Source organism: Mytilus edulis, chromosome 1 (assembly GCF_963676685.1).
Source record: "Mytilus edulis chromosome 1, xbMytEdul2.2, whole genome shotgun sequence".
Taxonomy (NCBI): Eukaryota; Metazoa; Mollusca; class Bivalvia; order Mytilida; family Mytilidae; genus Mytilus; species Mytilus edulis.
Window position 1 is genome coordinate 110,956,065 of NC_092344.1, and position 12,920 is coordinate 110,968,984.

Below are 12,920 nucleotides of genomic sequence, written 5' to 3' on the forward strand. Positions count from 1 at the left end.
GATTTTTACGAGATGGGTCACACTGAGGTCACTTTGCATACGGAAAATATGTCGGGGAAATTGCTTCCTGGAAGGAAGCAATTAAAATAAAGTAAACTTCTTCTAAATATGAATAAATTAAAGAATTTTCTTCAGAAAAAAGTATATGTATATAAGTTTTATAATGAAAACTATCCATTGAGTTATATAAAAACATATGCATTATTTTTTTTAAATTTGAGGTTTCTTATGACTTTAAGTATTGATTCTGGATACTGACGTTGTTTGTCATCTTTATAACGCGTTATAGTATAGGGTTATTGCATGAATATTGGGGAATATTGTCCCGAGTAGAATTTTATATTGCACGAGCTTGCGAGTTCAATATATATTCTACGAGGGACAATATTCCCCAATATTCATGCAATAACCCTTTTATTGTATAGCAATATGATATTTGAAAGTAAAAATTGGTTTTCATTAAGATTTTGACGTTGATGACGTCATGAATTTTAAGATTTATTGCACTAGTGCAATATTGGAATTTATCATATACTTAGACTAAATAACATATAAATTTTACTGTATAATAATAGCATTAAATTTACGTAAATTCCATATTTTTCGAATTGGTGCTTAGCGGGCTGATATGAAAAGTTTATCACATGCTTCGATTGTTATCACATGCCTTTCCGTAACGTTATCGCATGGCATTCCGGTGATATTCGGCATATTCCGGAAAATACATCTCGATGCTACGTTTTCAGTGAAAAACATAACAAAGTAGTGTACAAAACAATTATTGGGATACTGAAAAGTATATTGTGTAATATAATAAAACAAAAAACAAAAAAACAAAAAACAAAAAACAAGTTATTAAATAAATGCATTTTTAAAAAGTTTCAAACATAATTTAGAAAGTTACTTTGAAAAAGTTGACTTTTCCAAACAGTATTCATTAAACATATTGTTGAATTAATTTTTTTGTAGATTCGTCAATAATAAAATGCTTTTCTTCTCTGTTGAGGCATATGATAGAAAGTTTCATATCGAATGTACTAAATTTGGGGTCCGACGTCCGTGAACTTTTCACTCTTTGAACTTCTATTTGAGAACCACGTAAAAGAATCAATATATGAATCTGTTATTTTTCTCCATTGTTGAAGCATATGATAAAAAGATCATAACATGTCATGTTTTATATCGCATGTATTATCAGCCCTCGGTCAATATCAGCCCTCGAGCCATGCGGCTCTTGGGCTGATATTGAACCTAGGGCTGATAATACCTGCGATATGAAAAATGCCATGTAATAATCTGATATTATTGCACGCTATTAACCTTTGGTTACTTTCTGTGGGAAATATTGTATTATTATACAATAATATTCTTTGTTTGTCTTTTTACTATTACTTGTACTGTTCAAAGTTGAGAATGAAAATAGGAATGTGTCAAAGAGACAACAACCCGACCAAAGAGCATAAAACAGCCGAAGGCCCTAATTGGTCTTCAATACACCGAGAAAATACCGCAACCGGAGGCGTTCTTCACCTGGCCCCTGAACAAAAATGTGTACAACGTCAGTGATATGAACTTCATACTCAACTCCAAAATATATAAAAGAAACTAATTTAAAAATCATACAAGACGAACAAAGGCCAGAGGCTTCTGACTTGGGACAGGCGCGAAAACTCGGCGGGGTTAAACAAGGTTTTTGATATCTCAACCCTCTCAATATACTTCTAGGCAATGTAGAAAAAGAAACAAACACACAGCAATACGCACCGTAAAACTCAGCTTAAAAGAAGTCCGATTCCGATGTCAGAATAGGTAACAAAAGAAACAAAATGACAATGATAAGTAAATTAATAAAGGACTACTAGCAGTTACTGATATGCCAGTTCCAGACCTCAATTAAACTGATTGAAAGATTGTGTCTTCGTCATATGAATATCAAGCACAATCCCTCCCGTAAAGGGTTTAGTAACATACCATCAAAGATTATGTGAGAACATAACCTGTATTATGTCAGCAACTAGTTTAAGAATAAATGTGTTTATTTGCGATGCAAAGACCGAGTGAATCAATATTTAAGCCAAAATATGCCATCTTTAATTACCTACAATAGTATCGTAACTACATCCCTTATTAATAAGTCTTTGTCTTTATGCCTTTTTGTGTTTATTTGATACATATACTGTGGCTCTGACCGTATATGGCTGTCATTGTGTTATTATGCTATGGTCAATTTGTGTATTCTTGTCTTCTTATTTTTGCTAATGTGCTTTTACTATATAAAAAGTTATCAAAGGTACCAGGATTATAATTTAGTACGCCAGACACGCGTTTCGTCTACATAAGACTCATCAATGACGCTAATATCAAAATAATTATAAAGCCAAACAAGTACAAAGTTGAAGAGCATTGAGGATCCAAAATTCCTAAAAGTTGTAAAATTGAGAATAGAAATGAGGAATGTGTCAAAGAGACAACAACCCGACCATAGAACAAACAACAGCAGAAGGTCACCAACAGGTCTTCAATGCAGCGAGAAATTCCCGCACCCAGAGGCGTCCTTCAGCTGGCCCCTAAACAAATATATATACTAGTTCAGTGATAATGAACGCCATACTAAACTCCAAATTGTACACAAAAAACTAAAATTAAAAATAATACAAGACTAACAAAGGCCAGAGGCTCATGACTTGGGACATGCGCAAAAATGCGGCGGGATTAAACATGTTTATGAGATGGCAACCCTGCCCCTATACCTCTAGCCAATGTAGAAAAGTAAACGCATAACAATACGTACATTAAAATTCAGTTAAAGAGAAGTCTGAGTATATGCCTTTTTGTGCTTCTTTGGGTTTTTTTTTATAATTTTAAGATTATAACATAATGTTGACTGCTGTATCCCTAATTATGGAGTTATATCACCTCTAAGAACCCAAATCTACCACCAGAGACAACAAAACAATTGAAAATCATGATTTAAAAGGTGCAACGTATGATACACGTATTATAAGCGAGTGATGGAACGAATTAAACAAGGTAATAGCATGCTCCAAAACGATGTACACCCTGCTAACATGTTTAACCCCACCACATTATGTTAGTATGTGCCTGTCCCTAGACAAGAACCTGAAATTAAGTAGTTATCGTTTGTTTTTGTGTTACATATTTGTTTTCCGTTTATTTTTTTGTATATGAAATACGGCCGTTAGTTTTGTTGTTTGAATTGTTTGAAATTGTCATGTCTGGGCCTTTTATAGGTGACTACACGGTTTGGGCTATGCTCATTGTTGAAGGCCGTACATTGACCTATAGTTGATAGTTTCTGTGTCATTTTGGTCTATTGTGGGGTGTTGTCTCATTGGCAATCATACCACATCTTTTTTTTTATGCAAGCGCTAACACGGTGATTTCATCCCTTCGAACCAAGATCCATCTTCAAACATACGGACTTAAAGCAGTTAAAAGGTAGAACGTATAAAAATCAAATAAGGAACAAATGAGTATCGAACATAAAGTAAAAGGATCGGTTGAGCACAAACACATATAAATAGGTCATAAAAATATCATTTTACCTCAACAAATTTAGAACTATTACCAGATATAAGAGTATAAACAATTAAAAAGGGGGAAGGATATTAAAAATCGAATAAGTAACGAATAAGGAATAGGGAATAAGTAACGAAAAGGTAACGATAGGGAATAGGGAATAAGTAACGAATAGGGAATAGGTAACGAATAGGGAATAGGGAATAGGTAACGAATAGGTAACGAATTGGGAATAGGGAATAGGTAACGAATAGGGAATAGGGAATAGGTAACGAATAGGGAATAGGGAATAAGTAACCAACTTGACGTCCAGAATTTTTTTTTCTTATAATTTTTTTTCTTCACATCATTGTCAATATAATGGAATTTGATGCGACTGTCATACAAGTGAGAGGTTTTGCTAGCTATAAAACCAGGTTGATCTACCATTTTCTTCATAAGACAAGAAATGTCTCGCCTTCTTGACTAATCATTGATATTGTGTTGATAGTCCTAAATATAAAGCCTTATTACAACTCACATAAACTTAGGGGACGACCATTTGATATTGTTTTGTAAACTAAGAGGACATGTTATCTATTTTCTGCACTATTGAAGCAAGATTTTTCATTTTCATTAAAGCAAGGGACTGATTATTTATTTTCACAACTATATTTATAATATTCGAAAACATACAATTTTTAAATTATTTGTTTATAAATTATAAATAATACATGTATAGTCAAGTCATTATGTACCATTCAATCATAGTTAATCATCATCCTCTGCAGAAATGAATCTTCTATATTCCCAACTGCATATACATGTATTGCTTCCAGACACTATATTAAAGATTGCTTGCATCTAGTCTGTTTTAAAAATATTGGCAAAACATGGTACGCCGAGCGGAGCGAGGCAAATTTGTTTTTAAGGGTTTTGGAGCCACTGAAGGCACAATAAGCTTTAGAAGAAATGATGCAAAATCATGCTTTCTGGGTGTTCCCCAGACCAGGCTTTTTTATTTTTGGTCTCAAAGCAAAATGTATACATTCAGTGTAATACTTAAGTTTTTAGGGACAACATCAATAGACCAATATGCATGATAAAGCAAAAATGTAATTCACATAGTTGAAGTCTGGGGCTTCTGTTTTTTAAACTCATGATCAAGTTATTAACAAAATTACTAAATTACAAAAGGAATGCAACACTAACAGAATACAGAAGGGCAATCAATGAACAAAAGACAAATAAATAAGAAACATTGATCCCAAAAAATCAGGGGCTACGTCTAAGGAAGAACAGAACTTGCTTCTTGCAAGGCACTCGACGTGAAAACAATTTGATATGGAGACAAGCGTTTGGTTTTGAAATTACGGCCCTGTTAAATAAAAGTGAGGTAAGTGTTGCAGAAAAAATATACCTCAAGTTAAATGAAGCCAATTTACAGACATTTCAAGTATATTCAAATAATATTTATATTTTAATTATTAAACAATTTGGGCAGTATTTGCCGAAGGCAATTTTGTTGTTGAAAGAAGATGAATTTATGAAGAATCTGGTGCCATCTCATACTTTCGATTAGACCTGCTGAGTTATTTATTTTCAATACATTGCAAGTCAGGTAATTTATTTTCAAACTACCACAGAACAAACCATTTATTTTTGTGATTATCAAGGCTGAGTTATTTATTTTCAAAATCCCCCCCCCCCCCAGAATATCAAATGGTCGTCCCCTTAGCATTAACCAAGATAACTAAAAATTGACCAATGAACCATAAAAATGAGACCAAGGTCAGATGAACAATGCCAGGCAGACATGTACAGCTAACAATTCTTCCATACAACAAATATAGTTGACCTATTGCTTAATAGTTTAAGAAAAACAGATCAAAATACAAAAACTTAATACTGAACAATGAACCTTAAAAATGAGGTCAAGGTCAAATAAAACCTGCGCAACTGACATAAAGATCATAAAATATTTCCATACACCAAATATAGTTGCCCTATGGAATAAAGTATTAGATAAAAAGATCAAAACTCAAAAACTTAACTTTGACTACTGAACCATGAAAATAAGGTCAAGGTAAAAAGACATCTGCCCGCTAGACATATGTACACCATACAATCATTCCATACAACAAATATAGTAGACCTATTGCATAAAGTATGAGACCAAAACACGAAAACTTAACTATAACCCCTGAACCATGAAAATGAGGTCAAGGTCAGATGACACCTGCCAGTTGGACATGTACACCTTACAGTCCTTCCATACACCGAAAATACTAGAACTATTGCTTATAGTATCCGAGATATGGACTTGACCACCAAAACTTAACCTTGTTCGCTGATCCATGAATTGAGGTCGAGGTCAAGTGAAAAATGTCTGACAGGCATGAGAACCTTGCAAGGTACGCACATACCAAATATAGTTATCCTATTACTTATAATAAGAGAGAATTTAACATTACAAAAAATCTGAACTTTTTTTTCAAGTGGTCACTGAACCATGAAAATGAGGTCAAGGACATTGGACATGTGACTGACGGAAACTTCGTAACATGAGGCATCTATATACAAAGTATGAAGCATCCAGGTCTACCACCTTTTAAAATATAAAGCTTTTAAGAAGTTAGCTAACGCCGCCGCCGCATCACTATCCCTATGTCGAGCTTTCTGCAACAAAAGTTGCAGGCTCGACAAAATGCCTGTACCAGGTCAAGAATATGACATTTTTTATTCATTCGTTTAATGAATTTGAGATTTTGCTTTTGCCATTTGAAAAGGGAATTTCTTCAGAGTTAAATATTTATGTGATTTTTCTTTTTAGGCATTTAGTATCAGAAAATAAATGGGAATTATGTCCATGGGACACCGATGATGCCCCTGCTTGATTAAAAGATTATAAAGAGACATAACTCAACATCAGTAGGAGTGACCCTACCAAAACTTGTACTTAATCTGTGTATTGGGGTAATAAGCATAGTTTCATAACGTTTGCTTGAGGCAAACTTAAGAGAATAAAAACGCAAAATTCAACAATTTTTCTTTACGCTACCAAAATTCAAACTTGATCTGTGTTTTTTGTTAATAAGCATTGTGTATAAGTTAACACTATCATTTGGTTGAGGCAAAATAGTTAAGAGAATAGAAACCAATTTTGGCACAAGGAAAGGGACAGACGGACAAGGATAAAACTTAATGTCCCTCTGCTACGGCGGGGAATTAAAACTCAAAAACATCATAAACATATTTACATACACCAAATATATATGACCTATTGCATATAGAATTAGAAAGACCCAAACTCAAAAAATTAACTTTGAACACTGAACCATTAAAATTAGGTCATGGTCAGATGACACCTGCCAGTTGGACATTTACACCTTACTTACATGCCATACACACTACTGTAGACCTTTTGCTTATGGTTCCTGATGTATGGACTTGACCCAGAAATCATAACATTGTTCACTGATCCATGAAATGAGGTGGATGTCTAATGAAAAATATCTGACGGCCATGCAGACCTTGCAAGTTACACACATACTAACCAGATGCTCCGCATGGCGCAGCTTTATACGACCGCAGAGGTTGAACCCTGAACGGTTGAGCAAGTACGGACACAACATTCAAGCTGGATTCAGCTCTAAATTTGGATTGTGATTAAATAGTTGACACAGCATAGGTTTTTGACACAGAATGAATGTGGTCTAATGAACTTAAAAAAAATTTTTTGCCTTTGAGCAATCACTATGCTTTTGAATATTAATCCTCTCAACCCCACTCCCCAATTTTTTTTCACATCCCACTTTCCCTTATTCCAAAACTGATCTCCATTCAAATTTCTAATGGAGTTTGCAACAATAACTACTCATTTAATACATATTGAAATGTAAAAAAAGTGCTTGTTATCACTGAATGGTAAAGATTAGTTTTAATTTATCACTTGGTAGTAAAAGTGAATATACATTGTATATTGTATAAAACAATGATTTAAGTTGATTCAACTACTATTCTGGACAAAGAAAGATAACTCCAATTAAAATTTCTTGCTATTGCACAATATTGTGCAATTAGATATTTCTTGCTATTGCGCAATACTGTGCAATTGAAAATATTTGCTATTGCACAATACTGTGCAATTGAAGATTTCTTGCTATTGCTGAATACTGTGCAATTGAAAATTTCTTGCTATTGCACAATACTTAATATAATAATTTTGGATCCTGATTTGGACCAACTTGAAAATTGGCCCATAATCAAAAGTCTAAGTACATGTTTAGATTCAGCATATCAAAGAAGCCCAAGAATTCAATTTTTGTAAAAATCAAACTAAGTTTAATTTTGGACCCTTTGGACTTTAATGTAGACCAATTTGAAAACGGGACTAAAAATTAAGAGTCTACATACACAGTTAGATTTGGCATATCAAAGAATCCCAATTATTCAATTTTTGATGAAATCAAACAAAGTTTAATTTTGGACCCCGATTTGGACCAACTTGAAAACTGGGCCAATAATCAAAAATCTAAGTACATTTTTAGATTCAGCATATCAAAGAACCCCAGGGATTCATTTTTGTTAAAATCAAACTAAGTTTAATTTTGGCCCCTTTGGCCCTTAATGTAGACCAATTTGAAAACGGGAACAATTAAGAATCTACATACACAGTTAGATTCGGCATATCAAAGAACCTCAATTATTCAATTTTTGATGAAATCAAACAAAGTATAATTTTGAACCCTATGGCCCCCTTATTCCTAAACTGTTGGGACCAAAACTCCCAAAATCAATCCCAACCTTCCTTTAATGGTCATAAACCTTGTGTTTAAATTTCATAGATTTCTATTCACTTATACTAAAGTTATGGTGCAAAAACCAAGAAAAATGCTTTTTGGGCCCCTAATTCCTTAACTGTTGGACCTTAACTCCCAAAATCAATCCTAACTTTCCGTTTGTGGTCATAAACCTTGTGTTTAAATTTCATTGATTTCTATTTACTTATACTAAAGTTTTTGTGCGAAAACCAAGAATAATGCTTATTTGGGCCCTTTCTTGGGCCTTAATTCCTAAACTGTTGGAACCAAAACTCCTTAAATCAATCCCAACCTTCCTTTTGTGGTCATAAACCTTGTGTCAAAATTTCATAAATTTCAATTTACTTAAACTAAAGTTATAGTGCGAAAACCAAGAAAATGCTTATTTGGGCCCTTTTTGGCCCCTAATTCCTAAAATGTTGGGACCAAAACTCCCAAAATCAATCCCAACCTTCCTTTTGTGGTCATGAACCTTGTGTCATTCCATTCACGTTTACTAAAGTTTTTGTGCGAAAACTAAAAGTATTCGGACGACAACGACGACGACGACGCCAACGTGATACCAATATACGACCAAAAATTTTTTAATTTTTGCGGCCGTATAAAAACAGTATCAGATTCTATAATTCATAAGAAAGAACTATACATTATAATTTTATAACCAGGTGCTCTGCAGGGCGCAGCTTTATACGACCGCAGAACTTGAACCCTGAACAGCTGGGGCAAGTATGGACACAACATTCAAGCTTGATACAGCTCTGAATTTGGATTGCGATCAAATTTTTGACATAATATGAGTTTCTGACAATGAAAAAACAAATGTCAAGATCTTACAAATCTATTGCACAATATTGTGCAATTAAAGATTTCTTCTTTTGACTTTTCAAAAATTTGAATTTGAGAAATTTGAAAGAAAAAAAATTGAAAACAACTACCACTCCCCCTTTTTTTGTGTAATTAGTCCAAAACCTGACATTTCTTTTTATACATAATTTTCAAGTAGTGTAAGGGAGGTAAATCCGAACATACCCAACATTGTATGTTAAATGTTTTAGAATTTCCTCCCTTCCACTGCTTTTAAGTTGTCTTACAGTGAGTTGACTGTTAGTGTTGCTCTCCACCAATTGCAACTCATTCAAAATTTTGACCAAATTGCAATTTGTTAAAATAAAATAAAATTGTTCAACTGGTCAGAAATTTGAACCAACTGCTGTAGAAAACCACAGCCAAGTCATGAAAGTGCAAGGTGATAAAATAAAACATACTTACAATCCTATAAGACTTTAACTCCACTTTAATGATGTTGTGACAAAATTAGTTTATCAGTTTGTATAGTTATATTATATTCATTTCCATGCTGAAGGGGAACTGTTTATTTTGAATTGCTATTAAATTGTCCAAACTAAGCTTTCATATAGTTTTTCTTTCTAAAAGTATTCTATATTTATAAGAATCAGACATTATGTGAATTAAAACATTTCATATTCAGTAAAATATGTGTAAAATTGCAATATATGTTTGTAGGAAGTTTCCATGGGGGAAATAATAACTTTTCTTTCAAAAAGTCTTTATTCAAAAGAATAATATTTTAGGTTATCTCCCCTGAAAACTTATCAATAGCATATTGTTATTTCACACATATTTTACTGAATATATGATGTTTTATTTAAAATGATATCTGATTCTTATAAATATAGGATACTTTTAGAAAGAAAAACTATATGAAAGCTTAGTTTGGACAATTTTATAGCAATTCAAAATAAACAGTTCCTCTTGCTATGCTGTTGAATATCAATCCTCTCAAAAAAATGTTTGAAGAAATTTTCTTTTTATTTATGAAATCTGAAATGAGAAAAGTTTAACCCCCCCCCCCCCCCCCCCCCCCATTTTTTTTCTCACATCCCCCTTTCCCTTTGTTATCACTGAATAGTAAAGATTGTTTTAATTTATCAGTTGGTAGTAAAAGTGAATATACATTGTGTATTGTATAAAACAATGATTTAAGTTGATTCAACTACTATTCTGGACAAAGAAAGATAACTCCAATCAATTGAAAATTTCTTGCTATTGCACAATATTGTGCAATTAGATATTTCTTGCTATTGTGCAATACTGTGCAATTGAAAATATTTGCTATTGCACAATACTGTGCAATTGAAGATTTCTTGCTATTGCGTAATACTGTGCAATTGAAAATTTCTTGCTATTGCACAATACTGTGCAATTGAAGATTTCTTGCTATTGCTGAATACTGTGCAATTGAAAATTTCTTGCTATTGCACAATACTTAATATAATAATTTCGGATCCTGATTTGAACCAACTTGAAAACTGGGCCCATAATCAAAAATCTAAGTACATGATTAAATTCAGCATATCAAAAAAGCCAAAGAATTCAATTTTGATTAAAATCAAACTTAGTTTAATTTTGGACCCTTTGGTATTTAATGTAGACCAATTTGAAAACGGGACTAAAAATTAAGAATCTACATACACAGTTAGATTTGGCATATCAAAGAACCCCAATTATTCAATTTTTGATGAAATCAAACAAAGTTTAATTTTGGACCCCGATTTGGACCAACTTGAAAACTGGGCCAATAATCAAAAATCTAAGTACATTTTTAGATTCAGCATATCAAAGAACCCCAAGGATTCAATTTTTGTTAAAATCAAACTAAGTTTAATTTTGGACCCTTTGGACCTTAATGTAGACCAATTGGAAAACGGGACCAAAAATTAAGAATCTACATACACAGTTAGATCCGGCATATCAAAGAACCCCAATTACTCAATTTTTGATGAAATCAAACAAAGTTCAATTTTGGGACCCTTTGGGCCCTTTATTCCTAAAAACCTGTTGGGACCAAAACTCCCAAAATCAAACCCAACCTTCTTTTTTTGGTCATAAACCTTGTGTTTAAATTTCAAAGATTTCTATTAACTTATACTAAAGTTATGGTGCGAAAACCAAGAATAATGCTTACTTGGGCCCCTTTTTGGCCCCTAATTCCTAAACTGTTCAGACCTTAACTCCCAAAATCAATCCCAACCTTCCTTTTGTGGTCATAAACCTTGTGTTTAAATTTCATTGATTTCTATTCACTTATACTAAAGTTATTGTGCGAAAATCAAGAATAATGCTTATTTGGGCCCTTTTTTGGCCCCTAATTCCTCAACTGTTTGAATTAAAACTCCCAAAATCAATCCCAACCTTTCTTTTGTGGTCATAAACCTTGTGTCAAAATTTCTTAGATTTCTATTTACTTAAACTTAAGTTATAGTGCGAAAACCAAGAAAATGCTTATTTGGGCCCTTTTTGGCCCCTAATTCCTAAAATTTTGCGACCAAAACTCCCAAAATCAATCCCAACCTTCCTTTTGTGGTTATAAACCTTGTGTTAAAATTTCATAGATTTCTATTCACTTTTACTAAAGTTAGAGTGCGAAAACTAAAAGTATTCGGACGACGACGCCAACGTGATAGCAATATACGACGAAAAATTAAAATTTTTTGCGGTCGTATAAAAAGAAGATGTGGTATGATTGCCAATGAGACAACTATCCACAAAATACCAAAATGACACAGACATTAACAACTATAGGTCACCGTACGGCCTTCAACAATGAGCAAAGCCCATACCGCATAGTCAGCTATAATAGGCCCCGATAAGACAATGTAAAACAATTCAAACGAGAAAACTAACGGCCTTATTTACGTAAAAATAAACAAAAAAAACAAATATGTAACACATAAACAAACGACAACCACTGAATTACAGGCTCCTGACTTGGGACAGGCACATACATAAATAATGTGGCGGGGTTAAACATGTATGCGGGATCCCAACCCTCCCCCTTACCTGGGACAGTGGTATAACAGTACAACATAAGAACGAACTATAAAAATCAGTTGAAAAAGGCTCAACTCATCATTGATTGGTTTTGAAAAGGTCAATAATTTCTACAGTAAATGGACATATTTCTTGATGAACTATACAGAATAAAAGATCTTAATATAAATGTTTGCATTTCACAATCTTTAATTCTACAAAGTTTAAAATAATCATACAAAGGATAAAGAAGTTGGTTTGGAAAGACACACAGATATGCTGATGCCTCTATATCCCATTGACTACTCACTTGAACAAATTAAAACTGACACATAATTCTGATAGATTCATAAAGGCCAGTATGTATTTTAATTCATTGAACTAACAACAGGAAGAACCATTCTGACTGTCTTGAGGTTTTCAATTGATTTAGTTATTTCGAGGTTTCCTGATGAAGGAAAATCCAGAAGAGCCCTTCAGACAAACACAATACAAAAACTGTTTTTCCCATACTAATGTGCAAAGTTTGTTTGGCAGGAATGATAAAACTTTACCAATCTATAAACCAAACTATTTCCAACAAGCTGAAAGAAATCTTCAATTTATACTTGATTGGCTTTGTAACTATTTTGATCTAAGCGTCACTGATGCGTCTTATGTAGACGAAATGCGCATCTGGCGTATCAAATTCTAAGCCTGGTACCTTTGATAATTATTGGAAAGCATGAAAGAATGAAATTCATATAA